At 44.4% G+C, this 21,351-nt stretch overlaps 1 long non-coding RNA gene across 1 annotated transcript in view; it reads right to left on the reverse strand.

Annotated features, from left to right (window-relative positions):
- The window catches only part of LOC132250186 (uncharacterized), a 29,937-nt gene extending 22,035 nt beyond the window's left edge, over positions 1-7,902 (reverse strand). The window contains exon 1 of the long non-coding RNA XR_009461818.1: positions 7,826-7,902. This is a non-coding gene — a long non-coding RNA (uncharacterized LOC132250186). The remainder of the gene's footprint in view (positions 1-7,825) is intronic.
- Between the last annotated feature and the right edge of the window lie 13,449 nt (positions 7,903-21,351).

The raw sequence follows: 21,351 nt of genomic DNA on the forward strand, positions 1-21,351 counted from the left end.
TACCAGTCCTAAAACTCTTCCCTGCAGAACTGAAAACACAGCACTTCACTGATGATCCCCAAATGACAAGTACTTCCTGAAATCTGTCCACTAGTCTGTTCTTAATCCACTCCATGTCTTATATTGAAAGTGCTGATTTTTGATCAGTATGTCCTGTTCAATCACTTTACCAGGGTCTAAACATATTACATTACATACATGCAGCTAATCCTTTTGTCACCTAAGCTTGTAATCTCATAAAAAATGAAATGAGATATGTCTGATTAGATCTATTTGTAATAAAACCATGGTGATCAGCATTGATTATATTTCCATGATGTAAGCCTTCATTGATAGTTTCATAGTTTCTAGGGTCGGAAGGAATCTGAACAGATCATCAAGTCTGACCCTCTACCCTGGGCAGGAATGAGTGCTGGGATCATAATACCCCAGCCAGATATCTATCCAACCTCTTTTTGAAGACCCCCAAGGTAGGGGAGAGCACCACATCCCTTGGGAGTCCATTCCAGAGCCTGGCAGCCCTAAGCATAAAGTGATGCCTCCTGATATCAAGCCTAAATCTGCTCTCAATCAATTTGTGGCCGTTATTCCTTGTTATCCCAGGTGGTGCCTGGGGGAACAGAGCTTCACCTATTTTCTGCTGTTCCACCCTGGTGAGTTTATAGATGGCCACCAGATCCCCTCTCAGTCTTCTCTTGTGCAGGCTGAATAGATTCAGGCCCTTTAGTCTATCTTCATAGGGCCTGGCCTGCTGCCCCCTGACCATGCGAGTGGCCCTCCTCTGGACCCCCTCAAAGTTAGCCACATCCCTCTTGAAGTGCGGCACCCAGAACTGGACACAGTACTCCAACTACGGCCTGACCAACACCGCATAGAGGGGAAGGATCACTGCCCTGGACCTGCTTGTGATGCATCTGTAGATGCATGACAAGGTGCGGTTAGCCTTACTGACTACTTCCTTGCATTGGCAGCTCACGTCCATCCTGGAGTCACCAATGACTCCAAGATCCCTTTCAGCTTCTGTGTTGTTGAGAAGGGTGTTCCCCAGCCTATAGGTGTGTTGCTGGTTCCTTCTCCCTAGATGCAGTACCTTGCACTTATCTGCATTGAATTCCATTCCATTCTCATCTGTCCACCTCTGTAACTTGTCTAGAGCTAGTTGGATTCTCTCCCTCCTCTCCAGTAGATAGAATTCAGCTTTTCCATCTATTTCTGAAGAACTGATGCCAGGCCAAATGGATGGGACTATCCTGCCTGGTCTTTTTGTACACTAGCAGAACATCAGCACTTTTCCTGTCTTCAGGAATTTCCTTGGAGTTCCAAGATTTGTTAAACAATAATATCAGAATACATCATCTACCACAGAACAGAAATAATCGTTGGACACATCTGTCTCTCAAATCTTTAATAGGAAGGGATGCTAAAACTCATAATGGGCATATACCATAATTAACATTTCTTTTTAGTACTGATAGACTTAAAGGTTGCCTGTACCTGAGCATGGAAGCTGCTCCAACACACTGTAATTACAGCAATTAATTGAGTCTGCTGGAGCACAGTAATTACTGCACTCCAGCAGCCTCCCACATCTTGTGTATCAGTGTCCCTGCCCTTCAAAATGGTGGTGGGGGTGCTTGAACTAAAGCTCATTCAATGAGCTTTAGTTCAAGTACCCCCACTACCATTTTGAAGCACAGGGACACTGATACACCAGACACTGTGGTGCTTTAATTAGAGTGGCTCTCAGATCCATTCTAATTTAAGTGCTGACCCCCGCATCACACCCTCAGAGCCTGTGTAAAAATGCTCAAAAATCCTTCTTATTCTGCATAGTCCTGTCAACCATAGACTTTTCCTTGTGCCTGTAGTTTCCCTTATTTTTTTCTACACTTAAATTCAGTTTGTCTTGATTTGCTCTCTTATTCCTCAACTTTTCCATTTATTAGAATATATGTCATACAAAATTGCTGCTTTCATTTTCTTTATTAACCAGCAAGGAGCAGTATTAACCAGTTCCCTGACTGTGGGATTTGGGGCATCAAATATACTATTCTTAAAGAATTGCCAATTTCCAATTACATTTTTGTCTAATTTTTTCTTTTGCTTGGTTTTCTTTTGCGTTAGGACATTATCCCTTCTGAAGTATTGGCATATTACTGGTAGAACTCCTTGCCTATAATACAATTGGGTAATGATCACTGGTCCCAAGGCAACCAGTGACTTCCAGTTTCTGGTGATCATCTAAACCATTCCCCCCATCATAACAGCATGACCCCATGTTGGGTGCAATATCTCTGCTTTAGAAAATTATCATCTCCAGTTGTTAACCGAGTTGTGTGGGAATGTTGTAATGAAATAGGTTATTGTGAATGTTTCACTGCCATGTTTCATGGAAGTGTCTTAGGTTCAACAATCTTGTGTTGAATTGCAAGCAGGTGACAATAGGGTCTTGTCTGCCAGGGAGGATTCTGAGAGATACCACCTTGGTTCTCTGGCACTCTGCTAGGCAGGCCAGGCTTCCAGTCTGTGGCATCAGACCTAGCAGGACTACCAGGGTCTACAGCTCCAAGCCAGCTCTGCCCTGCAATTGCCCTGAAGTTTCTAGGGCCTGTCAGAGCATAGTGGTTGAAGTGCCTCAGCACAGTGGAACTTTCTAGCACAAGGCACAGTGACATTTTGTATGAGGGAATTTCTCGGCACAGTGGAGAGCCCTGGCGTGGAAAGGTTCCCGCCACTCATATGCAAATTCACACATTACTATTGGCCAGTTCTAAATTATTCCTACGTGGCGACTAGCAATTGGCTCACTAGCCGTATAAAAGGTTGGAGCAGTTTCCGCCCAAGTTGGAGAACTCTGCGCCCATCTCGGAGTGAACGTGGTGGACTGATCAACCACCACCGACTCCCTGTCGCCGACCGACCCCGACGTACCCCCGTGTCCTGCATGCTCGTATTAAAGATATCTCATCTTATCAGAGCTCCTCGGTTAAACTGAACCTGAAGTTTGAAGTTAACTTTCTTCCTACACTGTACATCTCGACAGTGTAAGTAAAGCCATCTTTGTTTGAACCAGTATGCGTTTGTGCCTAATTCTACTCCAGCGGTCGAAAGTACCCATCTGTACATGCCGGGTTTGTGGCCACAACCCAGCTGACCCTTTCCTGGATCTCCCTCGGCCCCCACATGGAGTCACGAACAGGATCAGGATCAGGATTGGAGACAGGATCAGGATTGGGACTTGGGGAAGACCTGATGGAGGTAGAATTAGTTAGAAGCTGCCCCTGGCATAGTGGGAGATGCCACGTGTCGGATGCCGCAGAACTAGGCGCCCACATCGCCTATCATCAGGCGGGCGGAATAAGTGAAAGGTGCGTCAGTGGCTACCTTTCGCTGAAGGGGGAAGAAGAAGAAGATTCGGAAGAATGGGAAGCACATCTACACCCTGGAGCGTTCGGGTGTGTGATGAGCAGTGAGCGGGTCTTGTTTAAGCCCCGGGAGGAAGGGGGCACCACATTCTTCGCCAGATTCGAGCTGAGCGAAGTGAGCCTGACCCTCAGCCAGGAGTTTGCCTGCTGTGCGTGACTTGTGCGGGAGGGTGGAGAACCGATGCCGACCGACTGGTTCAGTCCCCCAGCCCTGGCATTTGGGTTGAAGGGCCGCGAGGTTCTTTCCGAGCTTTGCGAAGGTCTAGAGTGGAGGAACGCACCACAGACAAGGGGAGAATGTTGAGTGTACTGTTCCGCGCCGTAACAACTTTGCTGCGGAAGAATGCAGATTTGGAAGCCCAACTGCTCGCAGCCGTTCAGGCGGCTAAAGAAGCAGCAGTAGAGAAAAGCCCCGAGTCGACGCCACTCCAAGATGGCGCCGAGGAAGAAGCGAGCTGCCCGGAGAACCTGGAAGAGAAGGGCAGAGCTTCAGGAGAATCGGCAGGAATCTGCCCATCAACCCCGCCCACTGAGGTGACGTCGCTCCTTGCAGCCCTGCCTCCTTACCACGGGGAGGGGGCATCGAGTGGAGGGTTACATTCGCCCCTCCCACCAGATACAGCAACAGCTCCGACAGCAGCTTGTTCTGCAGCGACAGTCAGCCGAGTAACTAATGTGCAGGGTACAGTCCGCACCACCTATCGCACCCACACTTGGACAGAGTTACAGGAACTATGTAAAGAATCAAAGATAAAGCCTGAAGAGACTCTAGCCGTGTGGTTAGGACGTCTGGTCGTGGGATTCGGATCCAACTTGTTAGACTTGGAAGAGGCTAGTTTCCTAACCCGACAAGCCTCGTGGAGTGGAGGGCACGCCACTGACATAGACCTAGTGACATGCAACGTTTATTGGCCCATTCCACTTCCAGCGCTTGTCGCGGGCCAAGTCGATCACAAATCCCACGTGTGGCACGATGGCCGCCCATCGAAGATCAGTGCAGAGCAGATTCTACTGGCGATAATAGGAAGCTCATATTGTTCCTGGAACTCCCGAGCGCACGCGCTGGGACTGACATCGCCCCAGCAGTGAAGACTGTGGCCTCACCGCCACCTGCGAAACCCGGGAACTGTTCCGGTGACTTTCAATGGCATAGAAGCTTGTGTTGAAGTTTATGGAGGAAGAAACGCCACCATCCTTCGAATCCTCCTCAAACCACTGGCTGGCCAACCTGCGAGTAATCTTTTGCGATAACTCCTGAGGTTACAGGTCCTCATGAAGTCGGACACAGGAACCTCTAGCGAGTTAGAGCGAACATGGCAACCGCCGCAAAGAACGCCAGAGGAGAGGATCATGTTTGGATTCCTTCTGCAACATTCTAGGCTCACGAAGCGGCAGCTGCGAATCCTGGGAGACGTGGGCCAATGGCAACTGGCCTATGAACTAGGTTTCCAGTATCCAAGAGAGTCAAACGACGACTCCGGGATGTCCTCATCTCGCTGAGCACAGACAAGACCATGCAGTGTCTGTGCATGGATCATCATTCGTGATGGTGCATCTGCAGGTGTGTGAGAGTCGTCCAGAGCTGAATCATGTCCGAGCACCTATATCGTGTGCTTTGGAAAAAGTGGGAAGCCGCGAGAAAATATCTGATTGGCTGTTCCGTTGCGCGCGCGGCTCCATATAGATATTGTAATATAAGTTAATTAACTGTTCAAAGAATTCTTTCTTTGCAGTTGTTTTGTCCGAGGCCTGGGATACATGTCAGAGGTGGACCCAGAGAGAGAGGTGGAGAAGACGCAGAGGCCTGACTTCACCATGACACCTATCGAACTCCTCGTGATTGAACTTTTTGTGACTAATGTACTTATGTGTGTTTGTGTTTGTATTGATTATTATTTGATTCGATCCGTTGAGGATGAACTTTTTTCGTTGTATGTTTTTGTATATAACCGGTTACCTTATGAACCCCCCTAGAGGAGCGACGATTTACACGACGTGCATGTGCTTCAATTTTCAGCTGTGCCATCGGCAAGGGGGCATGTCAGAGCATAGTGGTTGAAGTGCCTCGGCACAGTGGAACTTTCTAGCACAAGGCATGGTGAGATTTTGTACAAGGGAATTTCTCAGCACAGTGGAGAGCCCCGGCGTGGAAAGGTTCCTGCCACTCATATGCAAATTCACACATTACTATTGGCCGGTTCTAAATTATTCCTACGTGGCGACTAGCAATTGTCTCGCTAGCCGTATAAAAGGTTGGAGCAGTTTCCGCCCAAGTTGGAGAACTCCATGCCCATCTTGGAGTGAACGTGGTGGACTGATCAACCGCCAACGACTCCCCGTCGCCGACCGACCCCGAAGTACCCCCGTGTCCTGCATGCTCATATTAAAGATATCTCGTCTTATCAGAGCTCCTCAGTTAAACTGAAACTGAAGTTTGAAGTTACCTTTCTTCCTACGCTGTACATCTCGACAGTGTAAGTAAAGCCATCTTTGTTTGAACCAGTATGCGTTTGTGCCTAATTCTACTCCAGCGGTTGAAAGTACCCATCTGTACGTGCCAGGTTTGTGGCCACAACCCAGCTGACCCTTTCCCGGATCCCCCTCGGCCCCCACAGGGTCCCTGTCATGGTATCTGTCAGTTCTGGGAGATCCTGCTTTTCCCTTTGCTCTCTGGGTCAAGTTTTTCAGGTCTATACAAGGAAACCTAGAAGCCATTAAATATGCTGACTCAAACCAAGGTTTTCAGGGCTTTCAGGTTTCTTATTGCAGAGCTGGGAAATCATTGAATGGGCTACCAGAGTCTGTGGCTCAAAGGCAGCCCTACCATGAAGACGCCTCCAGCAGGCAGCCCCAGAAATCTGGAAGCCCCACGTTCCCTTGTGCTGGGATAGTCCACTTGGCAGGACTTCCCTGGAACCACAGACCCCAGGAATCCAAGGAGCTGATGACCAAAACGGACACATTCATGCCAGATGCAAGGATTTTTTGGGGTGGTCTCTTTTATTGTACCGCCTGCATAGCTGGGATAATGTTAGAATGCAAAGCATTGTTCTTCAGGTCTTAGGAGGAAAGCAACCACAGCAATAGTTGAGAACAGTGGGGAGAAATTCCTAGAGGTAGCAGAGAAGCAATTGGCAGAAAAAAAAGAAGCTTGATTATTGAGAGATCAAGACCTACCCAAAGGAGGAAGGTCATTAGCACCTGTATTGTGTAGGAAGAATTTAAGGAATCAGGTAGTATGTCATAAAAATCAATATCAGTGTTCAGTCCTTAGCTCTTAGTGTCCAGCCAGCCTATGAATTTGTGTTCCTAAACTCTTCTTTTTAAGGTTGTTTGGTAGATTATCCTTACACATGAGGATTGTGAGGTCAGAAGGATAGTGTTAAAGATGTCTTTCTATTGGCATTTGTATGTCTGTGTCCTTTATACTGTTCCTATGGAAGTTTATTTTAGTGCATAGTTTCTGTTTACTTTCGTCCACATAGTAGCCATGAGAATATTTGGTGCATTGGATCAGGTATATCACATTTTGGGAAAGGCATTGCTGTTTCGCTCACATAGTTACCATGAAGAATGTTTTGCATTCAAAAATTTATCTAACTGTATCCTGACTATGCAGTTGGTCCAATAAAAGATAACCAAAAAAATCCATGCCTCTTGCATAATTCTTGGACCATCACAGCTACAACATCACTCTAACACTACCATTTATGTGAGTTTTACTGCCGCCATTAAGTGCATAGATTTAGTATATAACCACCTGAAATTTATCCATCTCTGTCACCACTGTTCAATATGTTCATAACACTCAAAGCATTGCTTGAATCTATTTAGGCTGGTCATTTTAGCATTTCTCATTTATTATATACTCCAACTGACTGGGGGAATGAAAGAGAAAAAACAGGTCTTAGCTAAGAAAAATTAGGTATGTGGAACCTCAGTGGTTCATTTCAATTAATTAACTGGCTAGTGAAGTGTAAATCCCAATATTTCTTGAATAGGCCAGCCAGTTGTCACCACTGTTGGACTTTTCCAGGGACTATTACATATACTGAAAAAAAGGAAATGGACAATGGGGCCTTAGTACTATTCTTCAGCAGCACACTGACATTGCTTTATTGGGAAGATTCACTACTGCCCTGCTTACTCTTCAAAGACACTCACTCAAAGTGATCCAAGAAAGGGACATGTATGGGAAAGTAATTCAGTTTATTTAATTATGTAAAAATAATCTAATTAAAAGCAGAAATAGCAATGTATTCACATACCAAATAGGTATGTAATAGATAGCAAAGAAAGTTTCTTAAAGGTATGCTTACAAAATGGCAAGCACCATATAAGAGCATGAACTGTTCATTTAATTTAATGTTTAATTAGCAAGTCCTTGGCACTATTATTACCTAATCGTGATTGACATGAGGAAATAGTTCACCAGTCTTTCCACATGAGAAGCTTCATCGACGATTAGCATCCTGTTAAATTAGAAAAGCACAAATACAGTTGATAGGATTAAGTTGGCCTAATAAAATATATCAGATTCACCCAAAGAACCTTGTCTGTTGATAGGATCCAGCATTTAGGGAACTTCCAGAAGGTCTTCCAGCATCATCCCATTAAAGAACTAACTACATCCCATGTAAGTGGTTTGTAAAATATCCCAGATTGTTTTGCGGGTGGCATTTCTCTCTAATGTTGTGATAGCACCAGTATTATTGGTTAATCATCCAGCAAGCAACACCTGTTGGAGACTATCTCACTGACTCAGCCAGGTTCAGATTAAAATGTGTTTCTTATTTCTGGTTTTAAATTCAAAACTAGATCATGTTCTGTTCATTGTGGTTTGAATTGATGCTTTTACTGAATCCAGTAGCAGAGAAGCTAAAGCTGGTACCAGTATTCTGAACTCCCTGTATTATGTTGAGTACAGGGTAGGTGCTAGATGGGTCAGACAGGCTAAATAGAAAAGACTCACAAAATGAACCACCTCTGATTTTAAGATTTGCAGAACAGAATTCTGTGGATGCAGTAAGGGGCAGAGGATCTAGGGGCAGGTGTAATGGTACAGTTACGACTGATTCCTGGTCCACCCAAAGTTTAAAACAAACTGGCAGTGGCAGCAGCATTTCTCTTCAGGCAGCAATAAGGGCATCAATTGATTTCATGGCTCATTATAAGCTACCTGATTCCTTCTAAACTCCCTCTCTCCTTTCTTAATGGTCTTAATGTTCTCTTAATGAAGCTATCCTTCCTTCTGAAATTCTGCTGTCTGTTAGCTGCTCTTGGCAATGCAGCTCCTATTTCACAGCCTTGAAGACTGTTTTTACCTCTAGCTAACTTTAACTTGGGTGAATATCAACTCAGCTGTGGAAGTAACTTTCAGCAAAGCATTGAATGCACTGCCAAGATGCTCAAGAAAGATAGATTTTATTTTAAGAATCTGAAAGAGAGGAATATTTAATTCTAATGACTACAGGACTTGAAAAATAACATCTTTTGATTTATTTTTTGCCTACCGTATGTTTTTTAATATATAATGTATGATATAGCAAATTGATACATATTCCAATAAAGCGATATTTGTTTTTCCTTCTATCTTAAACTGAGTAATATAGCCCAAGGCCCCTAGCATATTAGTAAAGCTTCTTGTTTCTTTTTACCTGGAGAAAAAATGTGTTGTATTTATATGCAATGCTACACCATACCGTGTACACTCCCTTTTTCAAATCCTAGATCTGCCCGTGGATGCAGATGCATCTATATAAAAATGCCTTTATACCAATAGACGTGTTCCTCTTCCCTTTGGATAGGATATACCTCATTCTTACCAATTAAAACTGAGTCCACATGAAGGAAGGTGGTTCTGCCTAGCTGTCAATATAACTTAAGATACATAACAGTCCTTTAACATCAAGCTTATATAATACTAGATCTAAGGCCAATTTCATTCTTCATCTAGCTACTGATTTGATTTGTTCTTTCACTGGCCTCAGCTTCCCACCTAATTTTTTTAAGCCGTTGTCATATCAAAAGATCAGGTATTCCTGGATATACTGGTTACCAGTTAGTGTCTTGAAACTCTTAAAAAAAATAATAAGTCAAAGAATACAGATAAATCAACAATAGTCATTTACAAACAACCAAAAAAATTATCCTTGAGATAGATAAAGAATGTCATATATGTAGGAAGAAGATAATCAATATCAATACAACAAACAAGGTAATTCATTCTTCAGAACTAATCAATCCAATTCCACAGGCTGCCTCTTTTCTACCTTGGAGAACTTAACTACAGCGGTCTCCCTTGCTTACCTTTGGCATTATTTCCCCCTTGTCCTGCCCTCCTCTCCCTTCTCTACCCATTGTTTTCCCAATTTCTACCTACTTACATTCTCACTGACCTCCTGTCACACTTTTAGCTTCTTTCATTCCTTGGAGATCTCAGAACAGCAGAGACTCCCTATGCTTGATGGAGGGTGACTGTGCCCGGAAGCTTTCCAAGAACTTTGTTCCAGCTACTCAGTCTAATAAAAGATATCACATCTACCCAAAGAACCTTTCCTGCCTATATCCTTAGACCAACATGGCTACAACCAAAAAACCCTAAATCCAATTCCATGAATTCATTTTCTGATGGTACCAATAATCACTTAGTATCATGCTAAAAATGACATCAGGCCACAGATGCTTGACTTGGCATGGATTTATTATCAGTGTAACAAATAAACTAAAGGCTTACTGAGGATGAAAGGAAAAACAGATCTGCCCTCTTGTGTATAAACTGGTTACTGCAGTTCCTTTTCTAAGATTAATTTCTTTTGTCTAGAAAAATTCTACTGCATAATAATTTTATATACTAACACAATTCCCATTGAAAACATTAATGGAAAAAGGTAAAATTCACAGCTGCGGGTGGGGGAAAGCCCATCTGATTTAAACACTATCCATTGATAAAATCGCAAGTAATAGAACCAGCTAAACACATTTACAGAGGGAAGCCCAAAAAACCCATGTACCTACCCGCCAGATAGGGACAAAAATTAGACGTATTTAAAAAAAGACTAGGGGAAAGAAATAATTGTATCGGTTGTAAGAAATTCTCACCCCCAGAAATAGTAACTTTCTTTTATGGACAAATAAACATTATACCACAGGGAGGAGTGAGTGGATTTTATCATTGGGCACAACATTCAGGAACATTTTGGAAGTCTTCAGCCATAAAGAAATGAGGGAGAGCCATCCAAATGTCAACCGGCCACAGTCTTCTCTACCCTCTTCCCCATCCAACTCTGTCCCAGGTTCAAAACATATGTACTTCTAACAACTCCAGTTTGTTTCTCTCAGTCCCTCTATTTTTCCCAATTTCAGGTAGCAGGCAAGAGACCTTCAGAAAAGAACAGCCTGGAAAACTATAATCTGGATATCAGGTTCAGTCTTGATAAAGGAAAAGGAACACCTTTTAGACAATTTCTCCAAAAGAGAAAAAAAGGCACAGCTTGGCTTCTGACATTATCAATTCCAGATTTTTTTTTTCAGTTACCTGAGTAGAACAGGCCCAAATGCTGTGAATACCACCTTTTCTTGCATGCAATATGCACGGCTTTTGTAAGAACCAGCTGATAGAAATTACCTTGCACAGGATAAGTGGGAAATTATGGTAACAGCAGGTTTTGCCATTTAAGCTTCTTCCAGGTGAATGCAAAAGTAATTCTGCAGAGATCTAAAGGGAGTAGAACAATGATCATCTGGGATCCTGGTTTTCTCTGATTAAAAAAATATCCCCAATTTTTGGATTAAAAAGTAACCCAAAATCCAAATATTTCCATGATTAAAATGAAATGCTACTAATATACAGTTTCATTTTAATCACAGAAAATTTTACTTTTTTAATCCAAAAATTGGGGATATTTTTTAATCAGAGAAAACCAGGATCCCTGATGATCAGGCTGTGCTTCCTAGCTGTTACAAGGAAAGATCTATTTTTCTTCATTCTGCCTCTCAAAAACAAGGTGCATGTCTTATTCCAGGCCATGTTCTATGCAAGGAAATAAGGTATATAAAATGCTGCATATTTTACGTTTCCAGGCTTTTTAGACACCCTTGTTTAGGGTAGAAAGAAAAAGAAGCTGAAATGCAGTATTTGCTTTGGAGTGAGTTTCTGTGGGTGGATGACTTTTTCTTTTTTAAAGAAAAGAACTTTTCAGAGATATGTGTTTAATGACCATTGAAACATGTCCTGTCATGTCCATGTTACATTATGAGTGAATTTTAAAGCTTTGACCACAGCCAAAGATAATATCATATCTAGTATGTCAATATTGCTCAAGCAACACACAAAGTTTGATTGTATTCTTTCTCTCTGCTTCCCTATAATCTGAAAACAATTATTAAGGGTAACTTCTGTTATTTAGCATCTATTTGTTCATTGCAAAGGATCCAGTGTAATCCTCATGTGTAAGAGATGAGCACAATATGGGAACTAATCTTATACATAGTCTTTCATGGAATTATACCAGGGATAAATTTAGTTCCATCTGCCATAGCTTAGTATAACTACTATTAAGTTAGTTGATCATTTTCTGGGACAAAAGTGAATGATAATATAAGCATAACAAATGAGTGCAATTAATATTCCAATTTATACTCTTCTGCAAACAATTTATAGGATCACATATCAACATATCAATCATTTCCTTCCATTTTGCTTTGTTTTCTGGAGCCTTCAGATTTTTTTAGTGTGGTTTTTGTTTTTAACCTTCTCATTGCATTTCTGTCATTTGGCTTGCAGTTCAGAAGAACTGGATGAAAAAGAGGGGCTAACGCTATTCAAGTGCTGGGGAGTTCTGAATGGCATTGGTGTTAGATGCATTGTTTGCACTATGCAGATAGTCACTGGATCACATTTATTTGATAGATTCCAACTTGGCAGGCCACAAGGACCAGGAACTAGTCAAGCCAGGACAAATGATTTTTGTTGGACAATTTATGTAGAAAAAAGAGGCTAATTAACCAAATAAATTGGTTGCAACAAATTATTTGACCAGACCTATTGTTTATTACAAACACTGGAATATTTATTGTACTCATTTATTTGCTATGCTAATTTTCTCATTCATTTGTGTCCTAGAAAATGATCAACTAACTTAATAGTAAAGTTATACTAAGCTATGGCAGACAGAGCTAAATTTACCCCTGGTACAATTCCATGGAAGAAGAAATTTGACCTACTCTGTATATGACACTTCTGGCCACTGGTGTGTCCTTCTCTATAAAAGGAAATTTAGGGTTTGCTGCTGGCAGGTTGCCATTGCTCCCAGCCTACAGTGCCCAGGTACATTCCAAACATGCTGTGGGGAAGGGCAGGCTAGGGAGCTGGCTCATCTTCATATCTTGAAGTTCAGCAGCATTTCCAGGGTTGGGTTGATCTTCCACTGGGGGTTAGGAGCTTTCCACATAAATAGTTGGCATGTGTGGCTTGAAGGTATGGACATGGCTTAAGTACTCCGAGGCTATGTGTAGAATTGAGAATCCAGCCCATCCTAAATCATCTTGTCATGCATCAACATACACAGCTAGAATGGAGACCTGTTGTTTGCTTGGAATAGCTCTCCTAGGGAGCACCTACATGTGAAATTAGTACAATGCAATACATTTCAATGTAGTTCGCATTGGAATTTATTGCTCCTGTATGCAGCATTTACACATGCACCTGGGACCACAGCATGTTGAGCCAGGGTGGCACAGCCCTGGCTGGTAGTGGTTTCAGGGGATCATCCTGCCAGCCTGGAGCCCAGGGGCTCAATATGCTGCAGAGGGGCTGGTTGGGGCACAAGGTTGCTATAGTGTGGGGTTAGCCAGCAGGCAGCCCCACACTGTAGCACCTTTGTGCCCCAGCTAGCCCCAATCACTATCTACATGTGCATTGCAGCAGAGTTAATTAGTTAACTCTGGCCTAATAGCGCCACACATGTAGACAAAGATGCTTTACTGAAGAACAAATTAGGCAACTGTGCAGTAAGCATCTCGTATAGATGCTTCCCTAAAGCATGATACCGATGGGCACTGAACCTGCCCCTTGACTAACTGGAATGGAAGTGGTCATCACATCTCAGGATAAGACCTCTAAGCGTGTCCATACAGGCAAGCACGTGCACTTGCAGCAGCTCAAATAGAAATGGTGCAAATTTGAGCTGGGGCTTTTTGCCTCAGCACACATGCCCGGACATGCACTTTGGTGTGGGGCAAATTGTGCCACTTGGGGCAAAATAACCCTGCCTGGCTCCTCCTGGACCTGCAGCCAGGGGGAGCTAGAGCCTGGGACCAGCACCTGTGCTGTCCCCAGCAGTATAAAAATCTGCCCTGTCCTGGCCCCATCAGTACAAAAAGCTGTCCTGGCAAGTAGCTCAGGGCTACTCACTCTCAGGAGCTTCTGGGGCCCAGCCAGGTGGTACCTGGGGACACTACCCCTTGTGCCAGCTGCACTGTTGAAGCAGCCCTGAGAGTTCCCTGCACCCTCTACCCACCGCAGCAGTCTGGCAGCGGGGGCTGCTGCCTGGCTGTGACCTGCTGCCACCTGCCAGACTTGGATGGGGACGGCAGAGACAGTCGAGGCATCTGCCCCTCTGGGCCAGCTGCCAGTGGACTGTGGCTGCAAAGCTGGCCTTTGTGCGGCACTACTACCATGTGTGCCCCTGCCCGGCCATCTGGGCAGCTATCGCCTGGAAGATGTTCCAGGTGTGGTGGCCTGCTTTGAACTGTCAAAGCATGTCCTCCTGCCCCAATTGGCCAGGAAGTCAGCCACCTCCAGCCGGGTCTAAGGTGCCAGCTCTGAGCAGGATCCTCTGCCTGGGTCCTGCCACTGGCCTCTCTAGTAGGAATTCTGGTGTTCCCTATTTGAAAACTGAAAAATCCCTGATAAAAAAAAATCCCAAAGTCACTCTGTAAAATACCCCAAAATCCATGGTCCTCCACAGTTAAAACAAAAGTCCACTATATATATATAGAGAGAGACAGAGAGTGAGAGACAGAGACAGCGATCAGTTGGGCAATGTTTTATTGATATATCTACAGTGTTAAAGCAATTTGGAAGCCTACCAGTGTCTCTATCATTATAATAAAGTGAATTCTAAATACCTATATGTTTTGCTGCCCCCCACAGGGGCAACAGCCCCCCCAACAGGGGCCAAATGACCCCTGCAGGGGCTACCACCCCCCCCCCCCTTCAAGGCAGGCAGTGTGCTTCATCACCAGGGCAAATGGGCAACCATAGAGACACTCTGGCTGCTACCAGAGTGTCTCTGTGGAGGACCCAGCCTCTGGTTGCAGCACAGGGAACATTTTCTTGTTCCTGCACATGCTTCTTGCAGCATCTCAAAGGAGTCTGAGACGCTGCAAGAGGCAAGTGCAGGCGTGTCTGGACATGCCTCTAATGTACAACTACACATGCACCTTTCTAAAAAAAATATGTTGTTAATCCCTTTTCAAGATGTCCCTTCTTATGGTGACTATGGGGAATAATTTCAAACAGAACTTTATGCTGAAATAACTTTGGGTCTGAACAGGTTGGAAATTATCAACATTTGCCCATTTTTGTGTGCAACTAGCTATAAACAACTGTGCATTTAGCAAGTTATTTGAATATTTGGGACATGTACATGGTTTTGCTCCCTGGAGCTTTTTTAGCTTGACCACTCAACAATATTTCTCTATAAATGTCTTGTTCTCTGAGAGACATAGGGACATTTTGCATTTATGGAGTGGGGGAGGAAGTTGAATGGTGTTAGTTTAGAAATAGAAAGAAATTAAAATAGAGTCAGAACAAGGTAATATCTGATTGATTAGTGACCCACAAAGGTTAATGGTCCTTAGCTTCCTCATAGACCATCAACTCTAGAGCAGATCATTAACTGCCTGAAATATCTTGGTTATTATTGTTTAATATTTTTAGATGAAATGAGTAGCATTAATTCTAGGTCTTCAGTTTCAGTAAATAGAGAACTATCTCATTTTTCTAGTCAGTCTCAACATATAAAGGTCAATACTATTTTGATTTTTTTCAGTCTTGTGTGAAAACAGAACCTTCATGCACATTAATCTTTATTAAGTTAAACATAGGCCCATGGCAGAAGTTACACTTAAGATGTCATTAACCTGTTAATCACACCAAAAATAGTAACACTTCCATACGTTCAAAGAATTAATGACAGCAAAATGGGAAACCAGCCAGAAAAACATTCCACAAAAGATGTGTAACATTTTTGTGGCTGATTTCCATTGCACCTTAAGGTGAATGTGTCAGGATACCAACACACTAGAACCAGTTTAAGACTGCACTATGGTCCCAGGGCTGAAACCAACAATCATCTTATTGTCAATCCTAGCCCTGGGGCCACAGGGGAGTCTGGAACTGGCTCTGGTGCAGGCTTGGGGTTCAGACTGACATTCAGCTGATTCTTGATCCCAGTCCTGGGACCACATGGGAGTCTTCAACCCTCTCTGGTGTGGTCTTGGACATAGGACTGCAATAGTGTTGATTCAGCTCCAGTCTTCATTTAGGACTGGGACCAAAAATCAGCTGATTGTCAGTCCCAGCCCCAGAACTGCTTGGGACTTCTGGACTGGCCCCAGTGCTGAGGCTACTCCAGTTCATGCTGGGCGGCTGACACTCTGGCTTTCATCTGGCTGGTGCAGGGGAAGCCCGAGTTCCCCCTGCACCAGCCAGTGGTAATAACTCCATTGGGATCTGATCCCTGTTTCCAAAATCATGCATCCTGCCTGGGGGTTTCAGGCTTCCAGCTGCAGGGGAGTCCCTGCTACATGTACAAATTAAACCTAAATAGCAACCAGTTATAAAGTAAGTATACATTTCAAGGTCTAACTTTATAGCTGGCTGGAGATTTTATGGTGTGATTACTTTCCACATGTAGCTGATTCACACAGATTCACAGAAGTTTAGGGCTGGAAGGGACCTTGTGAGATCATCAGGCCCAGCCCCCCTGATCTGGGCAAGAAAGACTGCTGGCATCAAATAACCCCAGCAAGGTGTGTGTCCAGTCTCTTTCTGAAGATCTCCAGGGTAGGTGCCTGAACCACCTCCACTGGGAGTCTATTCCACAGTAACAGGAACCATAAAGAAGTTTTTCCTTTTGTCCAGTCTGAAACCTTCTTCTAGCAGTTTATGCCCAATGTTCCTGGTTTTCCCCTGGGGCACTTTGGTGAATAGTTGTTCACCTCTTAAGGTAATTACACAATTAACCAGTTGATTGCACAATATCAGTAACATATAGAGGAGTCTAAGTTTAACTGCCATGTAGCAAGTGAAGGTGAATAAATGATCTATAAAAGTGAGAGAGAAATAGGACAAAGTTAAGGAAGGTCTGAAGTAACGTCAGTTACAAGTGTACACATGAATGGGTCCTTACATATATTTATATACATGCATAATACACATTTAGAGTCTTATTAGGTCCTTCCTTATAGGTTCTATAGCAGAAATGTATTTTCTTAGAAGGGCTTTGAAAGTGGAAATCTGTTTGTGTTTTTTGTTGTTATTCATTCATACACTTGAAGCAGCAGAAAACAAGAAACAGAAGTAGGAGTGAGGATGAAGAAGTATTAAGGCTGTGGTCATTCTGAAGGGAAGTGAGCAAGAAGGAGTACTGGAGAAAATCAGATAAGGTCAAAGATGTGGGGATTTTAGGGCAAGACATTTCCACGTCATGATCTCTACAACGGTGAGAAACCAGCGGAGTGAAGTGCTGAGAATAGTAGAGCTGAGTGAAGGGTCAGTTAGGACTTCGTGACTTGGTGTACAATCTTTGCTACTCTACAAGAACTGGTGTTTCAAGTGATGTGGGAGCAGGGCCTGCATTTTTCTCAACTTCTGTTCATCTATGCAAATGGGTAGTTGCGCTTTCCAGAATCATTACTACGGAGAAATCCCAGGTACTAACAGGTCCCCCAGAGCTGTTTCATTCATCATCATTCACATTTACCTTAATTTTCCATTTCTGCTTTTATACCAAGGATTTGGTATAACTTGGCTATTTAAGAAGAGCCTCAGAAACTTTTAGACTTCCACATTCTAGGATAAATTAATCGGCTCTGACAGATTCATGGCTTTGCATGACCCTCAAGTTTTACTTTCTGCTAGCATGTCAGGCACTGATTTTCCTCTTCTCTTCCCTTTAGCACACATTACAGTGATCTTCCTCAAAGCTGACAAGGGCAGGGCTTATTTACAATAAAAGGGCATCGTATTTAGCTTTGTATAGTTAGTTAGTGAGGTCAGGAGAAGCTGTAGATAGAAATAATAAGAATGCAGAGCAGGACAGCTGACTTTCAATATACTTGTACTGCTACATATGATAAATTCAGGAGCTATCTGTTTTATGTTTTTGTAAGCAATGGAACCGTAGATTGGCTTTATATCCTCTCTGTCAATATTCCTTCCTAATGACTTTACCTTGAAATTGCAATACTGCTCGCTGCTATTGGAATGTATGTGAAGATATTCAACTTTCCCTGAGGAGTTTGCAAGATAACGAAACAAATGACATGTGAAGGATAAGAGGCAGGGGGCGGGAGAGACTGGTATAAGTGACTGCCTGGAAATTGTGCATTATTATAGTAAAAGCACACATCAAAAACAGAAAGCAAGTCCTTAGTAGATGATGGACTCTCATCTTTGTATTGTTCTGTTTTTCCCTCTTCCTTTTACACACATCCTTATGTAACGGCCTCTGGCTGTTACATATTTAATCTTTTGCGTTCTTTGTATTTTGCTCATTCCACGTGTTCCCTATATGTTATATACAGCTGGGTAAATTGTTTTTAGCCAACCCCCCACCCTTTTTTGACATACTACACAGGGGCAGTGACACCAAAATGTTCTGCAAGTTCATGTCTGTTTATCTGATTCTTTTTCTGAGTTGGAGGGGGAAAAGAAGCAAAAAAATTCCGAAAGTGGAAATGTTCTGGTTTTGGCAGGTTGGATTCAAGATGGCTTTTCATTTCAACATTCCTCCCCAGTTCTATTTTAAAAAGTTAAAAGCTCACAATCAAAAGCAAACTGAAATGTTCTGTTCAACCTGAAATGAATTTCTATTGTTTGAAATGAACAGTGAACAAAGAACCAGCAAGAGCAGCGCAAATAATGCCTTTTGCTGACTTGGATGTGGATAAGGCAACAAAAATTAAATAAACCCCTCTCAGTGATGTAATTAATAAGGCAGTGGTATATGGGAATGCTATACTGGCTTTTTTCCAACCCGAGGTCAGCCACCAACAAAATAAGCCATGTGCACTCACTCTCACTCCCACTCAGATGTATCTGAAACTGGTAGTTTCGGAGTGTATGCCCCAGGGCCACCCTCAGGCTCTCTCTCTCAGGAAAGTGTCTAGCCTAGTGGCATCATACCCAGGGCTGCTTATATTGTCCTTACTAGAGAGAAGGGCCAGGAATTAGTGCATTTGTTCTGAATTGGCACAGTTCTGCCAAGCCAGGTCTGCTTTCTCATGGTGTTATCCACCCTCTGAGCGCTGCCAATCCTTGGACTAAATGTCCTGTCTTTTCCCTCAGACTCAGGGATTGTCTGCATGTCACCTGCTCAGCACCACTAACGTACAGAGCAAACCCTAAAGGGAAGGCTGCTGCTGCTCTTGCAACACAAATTGGTTGCCATGGGAATACGCCAATGGATCTAAAGTGACAAAAACTGTGTCATTGCTGGGATGGGCGCTATATTATATGTCTAACAGAAAGAAGAACCTGCTTTACAAATCCATGTCTCTGTGCTAAGCAGCAGCAGTGGGTAATGTGAATATCTGAACATGAAACAGGGTATTTATAGAGAGTCTGCAAGAACCCTAGCATAATAATGAGACGTACAGATTTCAGACATGTGCCTGAGGGGTATATGGAAAATATTCTCCCTCGTGATTATCTTAAAGCCCTTAGACTACTAGTAAAGGGAAAGGTGGTACACTTGGTACACTGATAGTCTGTCTTTTCTGATTCCTTTTGTCAGCCTTTCCCCATTCCGTATTGGGCGCAGCTGTCAGAATATTGTGCACTTAAAACAGGGAGAAGCTGACAGCAAGAACAAGGAGGGATGGTCTTGTCTCTATGTAATAGACTGAACTGCCAAAGAAAAACTTCTGCCTCTGGCTCTGCCCCATGTCCCTGGCATGTGTTAAGGCAATCACTTAATTTCTCTGTGTCTGTATAATTGCTTTTTTTCTCCTACTCTTTGTCTTCTCTCTGTGAGCTCTGAGCTCGTCTTATGCATATGTACACCACCTAGTAGAATGGTTCTCAACCTTTTTGCCCCATGGGCTAGATGAGCAGTGCCTGGTGTCTCCATGAGCTGGATCTGGCTGGTGGCCCCAAGTGGGGATGGAAACACGGTCTGGCCTCAACCCCACCGCATGGGGCTTGGGAATTTGTAGTGAAATTGCCATTACTCCCTGCCAGCAAATTCCTACTGTGGAGCCCTATGGGCTGGGTGCCATGGCTCTGCAGGCCAGATTTGGCCTATGGCTGGGTGTTGAGCACCCCTAGCCGAGCACACTGAAATTTAATGTCAGTTAGGACCAGTACTTATGAAGCCTCACCCAGAGTCCTATGAAAAGTTTTGGGCACTGTACTTCAACAAAGATGTGGAAACTTGGAAGAAGTCCAGTGAAGAGCAAGAAAATTTTTCAGAAGTCAGGGCAGATCCAGAGGGGGTACAGTGGTGCAGCCACAACCCTTTTCCGATATAGCTTGGTGGCTCTGGTTCCTCACAGCTCCAGATGCCTGGGCTCCCCATGGAGTCTGGACTACACTGCAGGAGCAGCAGCCAGGGACTTTAAGTCTCCAAAGCAGGAAAAAATCTCCCCCCAGTACTCACTCCCTTCACCTCCATGCTCAGGAGCACTTCCCCTCCCCTTCCATCATCTCCTCCCTCACTCTACTCACACCTCTGGGTATAGGAGACAGAGACCCACCCATGGGTAGCTGGTGCCTCTTAAGTCAGGGGGGGCACACTAGTCAGTGACTGGGGGGCGTCTCCCCATGGCTGATCACAATGGCGGGGGGTGGAGGGGAGGGGGGTCCCCCATGGCCAATTTCACTCACCGAAGAGCAGCACAGCTGCTTTTGCTGGCGGCCCTGCTCCCTGGCTGGTGCTCACAGGGGGGACACTGGCACTCCTGCCTGCCCATCACCTAAACAGGGAGCATGACCTGATAGGGGGTGCACCAGCGCTTTCAGGGGGTGCACGTGCACCCTCGTGCACTCCCTACATGTTGCTGCTGGACCCACCTGTTGATAGGCAACTGGTAGGGTGTGCACAGGGGTGCATGTCCCCCCTTGAGGGGGCCAGTGCCCCCTTGATGGCCAACACTAAGGCTGTTGGTAGGGCTGGTGCCCCCCCCCCCCCCCGACAGGGCCACCACCATCGACGGCTTCTGCATGTGCCCCCCAGATTCAGGAGGCACCAGTCACTCATGTACCTGTTTCTGCTGCTGTCCCTGCTGACCCAGGGATGTGGGGAGCTGCAGAGCCACTCATGCCATGCTCTAGCTGGAGCTATGAGGAGTGGTTGCACAGAGAGTCTGCCTCAGCCAGAAGCAGCAGCAGCAGTAGGTGGGCTCCCCCTCCCCACCCAATCCCCCTGGGTGTTCCCTACTAGTCCAGGGGCAGGTGAAGGGAGGGGGGACCTGCCCACAGCCCCATCATCCATGGCCAAGTCCCGGTCCCTGCAGAGCTGCTCCCCACTCCCTTGGCTGGAGTAGGGCAGGAGCACCTTGGACAGTAGTGGTGGTGGTCAAGACTTCCCTTCCTGCAGCCAAAGGCATAAGGAGAGAGTGAAAGGGGAGAGGAGGACAAGTGCCACTGAACACAGAGGGGATGGGGAGGTGTCGAGGGCAGGTTCGTTACCTGATA

Source organism: Alligator mississippiensis, chromosome 1 (genome assembly GCF_030867095.1).
Source record: "Alligator mississippiensis isolate rAllMis1 chromosome 1, rAllMis1, whole genome shotgun sequence".
NCBI lineage: Eukaryota > Metazoa > Chordata > Crocodylia > Alligatoridae > Alligator > Alligator mississippiensis.